Raw genomic sequence first — 9,506 nt, forward strand, 5'->3', positions numbered from 1 at the left:
ATTGAGCAGGGAGTGGTGCTTTCTTGCAGGTTTGCCGAGTCGAAGGTTCGATGGACTTCTCGTGTGCTCTGGATGGCAGTCGTGAGTCAGTCAAGTGTCAAGTAAAGTCGGCGGAATAGCGCGAGCTCCGGTGTGGGGAGCAAACCCTTTTCTTACAAATCATCGCCGAGGTCGCAACCACTACTTCGTACTGTTGTGCCCAGCGCGGGCTTGCGACTAGTTGGTTTGGAGGTGACAGCGTTGCGAATGACCGAGGGTCCTCGACGTCTGTCTCACCGTCCAGGAGCGACACTGACTCACGCTGCTATCTGGTGCTCACGAGGTGTTTGTCGCGCTGAAAACGGAGCGTCTCTGTAAGTTTGTATCCCTGGTGATGGTCGTGCCTGGAGAGCACTATATAAGTGGTGCTCTTCAGGCACAATCTTCCTCAGCCTACTCAAGCTCAACTGATGAGGGGTGAATTCCCCGAAACACTGTGTATTGAGCAGGGAGTGGTGCTTTCTTGCAGGTTTGCCGAGTCGAAGGTTCGATGGACTTCTCGTGTGCTCTGGATGGCAGTCGTGAGTCAGTCAAGTGTCAAGTAAAGTCGGCGGAATAGCGCGAGCTCCGGTGTGGGGAGCAAACCCTTTTCTTACAAATCATCGCCGAGGTCGCAACCACTACTTCGTACTGTTGTGCCCAGCGCGGGCTTGCGACTAGTTGGTTTGGAGGTGACAGCGTTGCGAATGACCGAGGGTCCTCGACGTCTGTCTCACCGTCCAGGAGCTACACTGACTCACGCTGCTATCTGGTGCTCACGAGGTGTTTGTCGCGCTGAAAACGGAGCGTCTCTGTAAGTTTGTATCCCTGGTGATGGTCGTGCCTGGAGAGCACTATATAAGTGGTGCTCTTCAGGCACAATCTTCCTCAGCCTACTCAAGCTCAACTGATGAGGGGTGAATTCCCCGAAACACTGTGTATTGAGCAGGGAGTGGTGCTTTCTTGCAGGTTTGCCGAGTCGAAGGTTCGATGGACTTCTCGTGTGCTCTGGATGGCAGTCGTGAGTCAGTCAAGTGTCAAGTAAAGTCGGCGGAATAGCGCGAGCTCCGGTGTGGGGAGCAAACCCTTTTCTTACAAATGGTCGCAACCACTACTTCGTATTATTATTATTATTATTATTATTGCTCGCGAATAGCAAGGTCCCTGCTTCGAATCCCGGTGGTGTGACTGATGATTTTTTCTTTCTCATATCTGGCTTGCAAGTGTTGAGTTTCGGAGAGAAAAAGAGCAGCACGTGGCATATGGCCTCTGGTTTCCTAATATTATTATTATTCAGACTTTTCCCGTTTGTCTCTTTCCCTCAAACCAGTTAATATTATTATTATTATTATTATTATTACTAGTGAAGAAGTTACTTCAGGTCTTCTTCGTCTCCGTCTCGTCTCCGTCTCCGTCGCCATCGGGACGTGGAGAGTCGACGCCAGGAGGGTCGCTGCCCTCCTCGGGACGTGGAGAGTCGGCGCCAGAGGGGTCGCTGCCCTCCTCGGGGGTGTCCTCCCCGTCGGCGCTGGCTGCGGCGACCCGAGCACGATAATAATAATATTATAGCTATGCCGCCATGCTGCACGTGCGGAAAGGCCTCGACCTGTTCAGGCTGCAAATGCGCCAAAGCTGGACGTCAATGTACTAACTGCTCCGCCAATCGCCATGGAACGTGTCGTAACTCCTGTCGCTCAGCGTCGTCACAGACGGCCGGCAGCGCTGCTGCCGCCTCTCATCTGGCTTTCTCTTCATCGTGCCCAGTACCCTCCGCCGTGAATACTCGAAATTCAAGAACTCGAAATTCGAATGTTCAAGGAGTATCTCAAATATCGGCCTCCTCTTCCTGCCACGATGGTCGCGGAAACCCTTCTACCACGTCCTCACAACCCAGCGGTGCTGCCGCGGAGACGTCTGTTTCATCCTCATGCCCCGCTGCGGCTTCTGCCTCAGGCACTCAAACTCCCCAGGTTCGAAACTTCCAAGAGAATTCTCAGCCGCCTTCCGGTACGCACAGCACTGGGGATGCGCACGCCCTGGACTACTCTGCCATTTCATCCCAGGACATTGACCTGCTTGCGAACTTGGACGCCTCTCAGCCACCTGATCGACTCCCTGACGCTGCACCAGCCCTAAACTGCCAGCCGTTCACCTGGGCTTCCGTCCCATCATCGCAGTTTGAGCAAGCCCTGGAGCACGCGAGAGAAGTTGTCGTCAACTGGCACCGCAACATTTTTGCAATACCATCTGGAAAAGCAGGCTGTGCGTTCGTGGAGGAGCAGGCTCGTCTCCTGCAACTCCTGTCCCCTGACACACCTCAGGAACGCATTGCTCTGAAAGCTGCTATGGTGTTTCCGCCGCTTCTCCTGCAGAAACCTTTCCGGACATTAAAGGCTGCTGATCATGTCCGCTGCTTGCAGCGTCGACTCCAACTATGGAAAGATGGTGATATCACTTCCCTGCTCCACGAGGGTCGGCAGATCCAAGACCACCTACCATCTGGTCCTCTCCAGCGGTCTGATGACGCAGCGGTGAAAGGCTTTACCCGTCTCATGCTCGCGGGCAAAGTGAAAGCAGCAATTCGTTGCCTGCACACCTCAGGCAGGGGGGGGGGGGGGGGGGGGGCGTCCTTCCCTTGCAGGCTGACTGCGGTGGTGGCCAGTCCACCATAGATATTCTGAAAGCCAAACACCCATCACCGGACTTGGATGGCCCCTCATCCGATGTACTGCTACAGGGTCCGTGCCGCCCAACGCATCCCGTGCTGTTCGAACCGGTGAATGCTGCATTTGTCCGGGCTACCTCTCTTTCCCTGTCTGGTGCGGCAGGGGTGTCTGGGCTGGATGCAGATGCCTGGCGGAGGATGTGTTGTTCATTTGGAAGATCTTCCACGGGCCTATGCAACGCTGTAGCCATGCTGACGAAGCGCCTCGCCACCTCTCCTGTCGACTCGGGTGCTTTGGCGCCGCTGCTGGCTGGGAGGCTTGTGCCCCTGGATAAGAATCCTGGTGTGCGCCCGATCGGCATTGGGGAGACCCTCCGTCGCCTCATTGCCAAGGTGGTCCTCCGCATCACGCGTCAGGACATTGTTGAGGCCGCGGGGGCACTTCAAACCTGTGCTGGGCAGGAGGGTGGGGCGGAGGCCGCTGCACATGCCCTGTGTCGCCACTTTGACAGCAGCAACACAGAGGGAGCACTCCTGGTCGATGCTACCAACGCGTTCAACTCCCTGAACCGTGCAGCTATGCTCCACAACATCCACCTACTATGTCCATCAATAGCAACAATTTCGAAAAACTTTTACCGCAGCACAGTACCTCTCCACGTCAGCGGTACGGTCATCTGGTCTGCTGAAGGCACCACGCAAGGCTGCCCACTAGCCATGCCCCTCTACGCTATTGCCATTACGCCACTCGTCACTACCCTCGCCACCGCCCTTATGGACGACTCTCCAGCTGGCACGGTGCATGACCGCGAATCGCCTGAGAGACCAGCCGGCGTCGGTGCGTCCGCTGCTCGACCGGACGCCTCGACCATCCAGCTATGGTATGCCGATGACGCGGGAGCCGCTGGCCTGCTGCGGCGCCTTTGCACCTGGTGGGACCAGATCTGTCAACTTGGCCCAGCATTCGGCTACTATCCAAACGCTGCCAAGACTTGGCTGGTTGTCAAGCCCGAGCATCTCGATGCTGCCAACGCTGCATTCGCCGACACCGATGTCCACATCACCACTGAGGGCCGCCCCTACCTGGGTGCTCCTCTGGGCTCGGAAGCCTTCAAGACAACATTTTGCAATGCTCGAGTGGAGGCTTGGGCATCTGAGATGCGTGAGCAGGCGAACGTGGCCGAGGCCGAGCCCCAAGCCGTGTATGCCGCACTGGTCTTTGGGTACCGTCACCGCTGGACATTCCTGATGCGCGTGTCGAGCTGTGCACCAGACGTCTTCGAGCCTCTCGAGTCCTCTCTTCGCTCCGTCTTGTTGCCAGCTCTATTGGGTGTGCCAGTCGTCCCTGCCCCTCTACGCAGCCTTCTTGCTCTGCCTGTGCGTCATGGTGGCCTTGCAGTGCTCAATCCAGTTGAGGCTGCCCCGCAACAGCGGACAGCATCTCTGTCCATCACGAGCAGTCTCCAGCAACTTATCGCGGACCAGTCCTCCCTCTACAGCGTGGACCCAGCAGCCATTTGCGCCGCCAAGGCTGCTGCCAAGCAAGCCCAGTCTGGGACAACCAAGACCGTCCTGCAGACAGCTGGTCCAGAGGCCCTACCACCAATGCTTCTGGAGCACCTCCAGGCCAAGGGAACAGGTGCATGGCTGACCTGTCTTCCTGTTCGCGAGCATGGATACTCCCTCGACCGGCGGTCCTTCGTTGATGCCCTATGCATTCGGTATGGCCTCACCATCCACGGTTCACCTACCGAGTGTCCATGCGGCCGGCCGTTCACCATCGACCACGCAATGATCTGCAAGTTGGGCGGCTATCCCATCCACCGGCACAACCATGTCCGCAACTACCTGGGCCAACTTCTTTCTCAAGTGTCTGAGGATGTGCAGCTGGAGCCACCGCTGCAACCTCTACCGACGGTCCGCACGTTTGACCATGGTCCTGCCCTGCTCACTGCGGACGACGCCAGACCGGACATCAAGGCCAGGGGGTTTTGGTCGGTACAGACTGATGCATTTTTTGATGTAAGGGTGTTCTATCCCAACGCACAGTCGTACCGATCTCGCCCGCTGGCTGAGGTGTTCCAATGGCACGAGCGTCAGAAGCAGTCGGCATACGGTGCCCGGATCCGGGAAGTTGAGCACGCGTCGTTCACCCCGATCGTCCTGTCTTCTGCTGGTGCCCTGGCGAAGGAGGCCACCCGGTTCCTGAAGCTGCTCGGAACGAAGCTCTCCACCAAGCTCTCGCAGCCTTATCCCCTCGTGATGGGAAAGCTGCGGACGGACCTGGCTTTCAGCCTTGTCCGCGACTCCGTCCTGATGGTTCGTGGGAGTCGCCGTGCATTCCGTGCACCTGGTCTGGCGGCGGATTTGGATGCTGTTTCTGTGGAGGCCCGCATTCCCGCCACTACGTGACGCTAAGTCCTCCTGGGGTTTGCCGCTCTCCGGTCCTCTTTCATCCCGTTCTCCCCTCTTTTTGGGGGATTCTTTGTACTTCGTCTTTCTTGTTTTTCTTGTTCCTTTGTTTTTTGTAGGACAGATTTTTGGTGTACTGATTTCGGTCGTTGTTGTGTCTGACTCTATTCCCAATATCTAATTCTGTGTTTGGTTTTCCAACTCATTGGGTTGTAGTTTCTATTTTTCGTTCCATTTTTGAGCTCATATTTTATTTTCCTGATTTCTTCTCCAGTGTATGTTGTATTGCATTTTAATACATTGTGTTAATTTTTGCCCGTAAAAGAGGCTTGCACTTCAAAAAAAAAAAAAAAAAATTACTAGTGAAGATTATTATTATTATTATTATAAAATGGAACGAAAAATAGCAAATAGAATCAAAACTCACGATGGAATCAAACTCACGATGGAATCAAACTCATGATGGAAACTACAACCCAATGAGTTGGAAAACCAAACACAGAATTAGATATTGGGAATAGAGTCAGACACAACAACAACCGAAATCAGTACACCAAAAATCTGTCCTACAAAAAACAAAGGAACAAGAAAAAACAAGAAAGACGAAGTACAAAGAATCCCCAAAAAAGAGGGGAGAACGGGATGAAAGAGGACCGGAGAGCGGCAAACCCCAGGAGGACTTAGCGTCACGTAGTGGCGGGAATGCGGGCCTCCACAGAAACAGCATCCACATCCGCCGCCAAACCAGGTGCATTATTATTATTATTATTATTATTGATGGCACTTGGGTCTTTTTCCCTCCCCCAGGGGACCAACCACGGTCAGTTTCTGGAAACTACCAGAGGTGAAAGAAAGTGATTAAATTTGGAAAGGATTGGGAGAACTTCAAATTCAAAGGATCAGTCGGGGAAGTGAACTGCCTGAAAAGAGAAAAAAACGCCAGACCCACCAGGACTCGAACCTGGGACCCTGCTTGTCATGAGCAATGCTCTAACCACTGAGCTATGGGACCAGGCTGAACCTAGAAGGTGCTGACAAGTTTTTCACTCCAAAGGCAGCTCACAACACGTGCCACACATACTGATGGCACTTGGGTCTTTTTCCCTCCCCCAGGGGACCAACCACGGTCAGTTTCTGGAAACTACCAGAGGTGAAAGAAAGTGATTAAATTTGGAAAGGATTGGGAGAACTTCAAATTCAAAGGATCAGTCGGGGAAGTGAACTGCCTGAAAAGAGAAAAAAACGCCAGACCCACCAGGACTCGAACCTGGGACCCTGCTTGTCATGAGCAATGCTCTAACCACTGAGCTATGGGACCAGGCTGAACCTAGAAGGTGCTGACAAGTTTTTCACTCCAAAGGCAGCTCACAACACGTGCCACACATACTGATGGCACTTGGGTCTTTTTCCCTCCCCCAGGGGACCGACCACGGTCAGTTTCTGGAAACTACCAGAGGTGAAAGAAAGTGATTAAATTTGGAAAGGATTGGGAGAACTTCAAAGGATCAGTCGGGGAAGTGAACTGCCTGAAAAGAGAAAAAACGCCAGACCCACCAGGACTCGAACCTGGGACCCTGCTTGTCATGAGCAATGCTCTAACCACTGAGCTATGGGACCAGGCTGAACCTAGAAGGTGCTGACAAGTTTTTCACTCCAAAGGCAGCTCACAACACGTGCCACACATACTGCTCTGGTAGTTTCCAGAAACTGACCGTGGTTGGTCCCCTGGGGGAGGGAAAAAGACCCAAGTGCCATCAGTATGTGTGGCACGTGTTGTGGGCTGCCTTTGGAGTGAAAAACTTGTCAGCACCTTCTAGGTTCAGCCTGGTCCCATAGCTCAGTGGTTAGAGCATTGCTCATGACAAGCAGGGTCCCAGGTTCGAGTCCTGGTGGGTCTGGCGTTTTTTTCTCTTTTCAGGCAGTTCACTTCCCCGACTGATCCTTTGAATTTGAAGTTCTCCCAATCCTTTCCAAATTTAATCACTTTCTTTCACCTCTGGTAGTTTCCAGAAACTGACCGTGGTTGGTCCCCTGGGGGAGGGAAAAAGACCCAAGTGCCATCAGTATGTGTGGCACGTGTTGTGAGCTGCCTTTGGAGTGAAAAACTTGTCAGCACCTTCTAGGTTCAGCCTGGTCCCATAGCTCAGTGGTTAGAGCATTGCTCATGACAAGCAGGGTCCCAGGTTCGAGTCCTGGTGGGTCTGGCGTTTTTTTCTCTTTTCAGGCAGTTCACTTCCCCGACTGATCCTTTGAATTTGAAGTTCTCCCAATCCTTTCCAAATTTAATCACTTTCTTTCACCTCTGGTAGTTTCCAGAAACTGACCGTGGTTGGTCCCCTGGGGGAGGGAAAAAGACCCAAGTGCCATCAGTATGTGTGGCACGTGTTGTGAGCTGCCTTTGGAGTGAAAAACTTGTCAGCACCTTCTAGGTTCAGCCTGGTCCCATAGCTCAGTGGTTAGAGCATTGCTCATGACAAGCAGGGTCCCAGGTTCGAGTCCTGGTGGGTCTGGCGTTTTTTTCTCTTTTCAGGCAGTTCACTTCCCCGACTGATCCTTTGAATTTGAAGTTCTCCCAATCCTTTCCAAATTTAATCACTTTCTTTCACCTCTGGTAGTTTCCAGAAACTGACCGTGGTTGGTCCCCTGGGGGAGGGAAAAAGACCCAAGTGCCATCAGTATGTGTGGCACATGTTGTGAGCTGCCTTTGGAGTGAAAAACTTGTCAGCACCTTCTAGGTTCAGCCTGGTCCCATAGCTCAGTGGTTAGAGCATTGCTCATGACAAGCAGGGTCCCAGGTTCGAGTCCTGGTGGGTCTGGCGTTTTTTCTCTTTTCAGGCAGTTCACTTCCCCGACTGATCCTTTGAATTTGAAGTTCTCCCAATCCTTTCAAAATTATTATTATTATGTGGAAGAGAAAAGGACATATGGATACGAGTTAAGAGTAACTCTCCATCACTGTAACATGATACTATATACAGTGAGAAAGTGCAATAACTAGGCACAAAACTGACAGAGTACTGAAACATTCGACGTCCTGACACCTAGCTTCAACACATCTCCGTAGCGCTAACCGACAGCCTTCCAACTTGGAAGGTTCAAGGTTATGGAAAAGACCAAAGAGGGGAAGGCAAGCGCAACGAAAACGAGCAAAAGCTACAGTCCCAACGGAACAAAGAATGTCGATTGTTACTGGACGATGACGAGACCAGTACTATATTGTTTTGTGCCTAGTTATTGCACTTTCTGACTGTATATAGTATCATGTTACAGTGATGGAGAGTTACTCTTAACTCGTATCCATATGTCCTTTTCTCTTCCACATTTATTTATGGCTCAACATCCGAGTTTCAAATATTATTATTATTATTATTATTATTATTATTATTATTAAACTCGGATGTTGAGCCATAAATAAATGTAGAAGAGAAAAGGACATATGGATACGAGTTAAGAGTAACTCTCCATCACTGTAACATGATACTTTATACAGTCAGAAAGTGCAATAACTAGGCACAAAACTGACAGAGTACTGAAACATTCGACGTCCTGACACCTAGCTTCAACACATCTCCGTAGCGCTAACCGACAGCCTTCCAACTTGGAAGGTTCAGAGTTATGGAAAGACCAAAGAGGGGAAGGCAAGCGCAACGAAAACGAGCAAAAGCTACAGTCCCAACGGAACAAAGAATGTCGATTGTTACTGGACGATGACGAGACCAGTACGATATTTGACAAAGCGGTCTAACTACAATTCGAAGCAGCAAAGCAGCACACCACCCAACTTGGGTGGGTCATAAATATCAAAGATAAGTAAAGAAAGGGAAGCTTTGCGAAAACGAATTGTACAAGCCGAAAGCCAAACTCCTACAGTACTCCTCATGCATGACATTGTGATGGACTAGTTGACTACAAAACAAGTTGTTTCACACGACGTACGTTTCGCCGTATGGTTCGTGACGGCTCATCAGGTGTGCAATATGAAACTCGGATGTTGAGCCATAAATAAATGTAGAAGAGAAAAGGACATATGGATACGAGTTAAGAGTAACTCTCCATCACTGTAACATGATACTTTATACAGTCAGAAAGTGCAATAACTAGGCACAAAACTGACAGAGTACTGAAACATTCGACGTCCTGACACCTAGCTTCAACACATCTCCGTAGCGCTAACCGACAGCCTTCCAACTTGGAAGGTTCAGAGTTATGGAAAGACCAAAGAGGGGAAGGCAAGCGCAACGAAAACGAGCAAAAGCTACAGTCCCAACGGAACAACGAATGTCGATTGTTACTGGACGATGACGAGACCAGTACGATATTTGACAAAGCGGTCTAACTACAATTCGAAGCAGCAAAGCAGCACACCACCCAACTTGGGTGGGTCATAAATATCAAAGATAAGTAAAGAAAG

Source organism: Sycon ciliatum, chromosome 9 (assembly GCF_964019385.1).
Source record: "Sycon ciliatum chromosome 9, ocSycCili1.1, whole genome shotgun sequence".
NCBI lineage: Eukaryota > Metazoa > Porifera > Calcarea > Leucosolenida > Sycettidae > Sycon > Sycon ciliatum.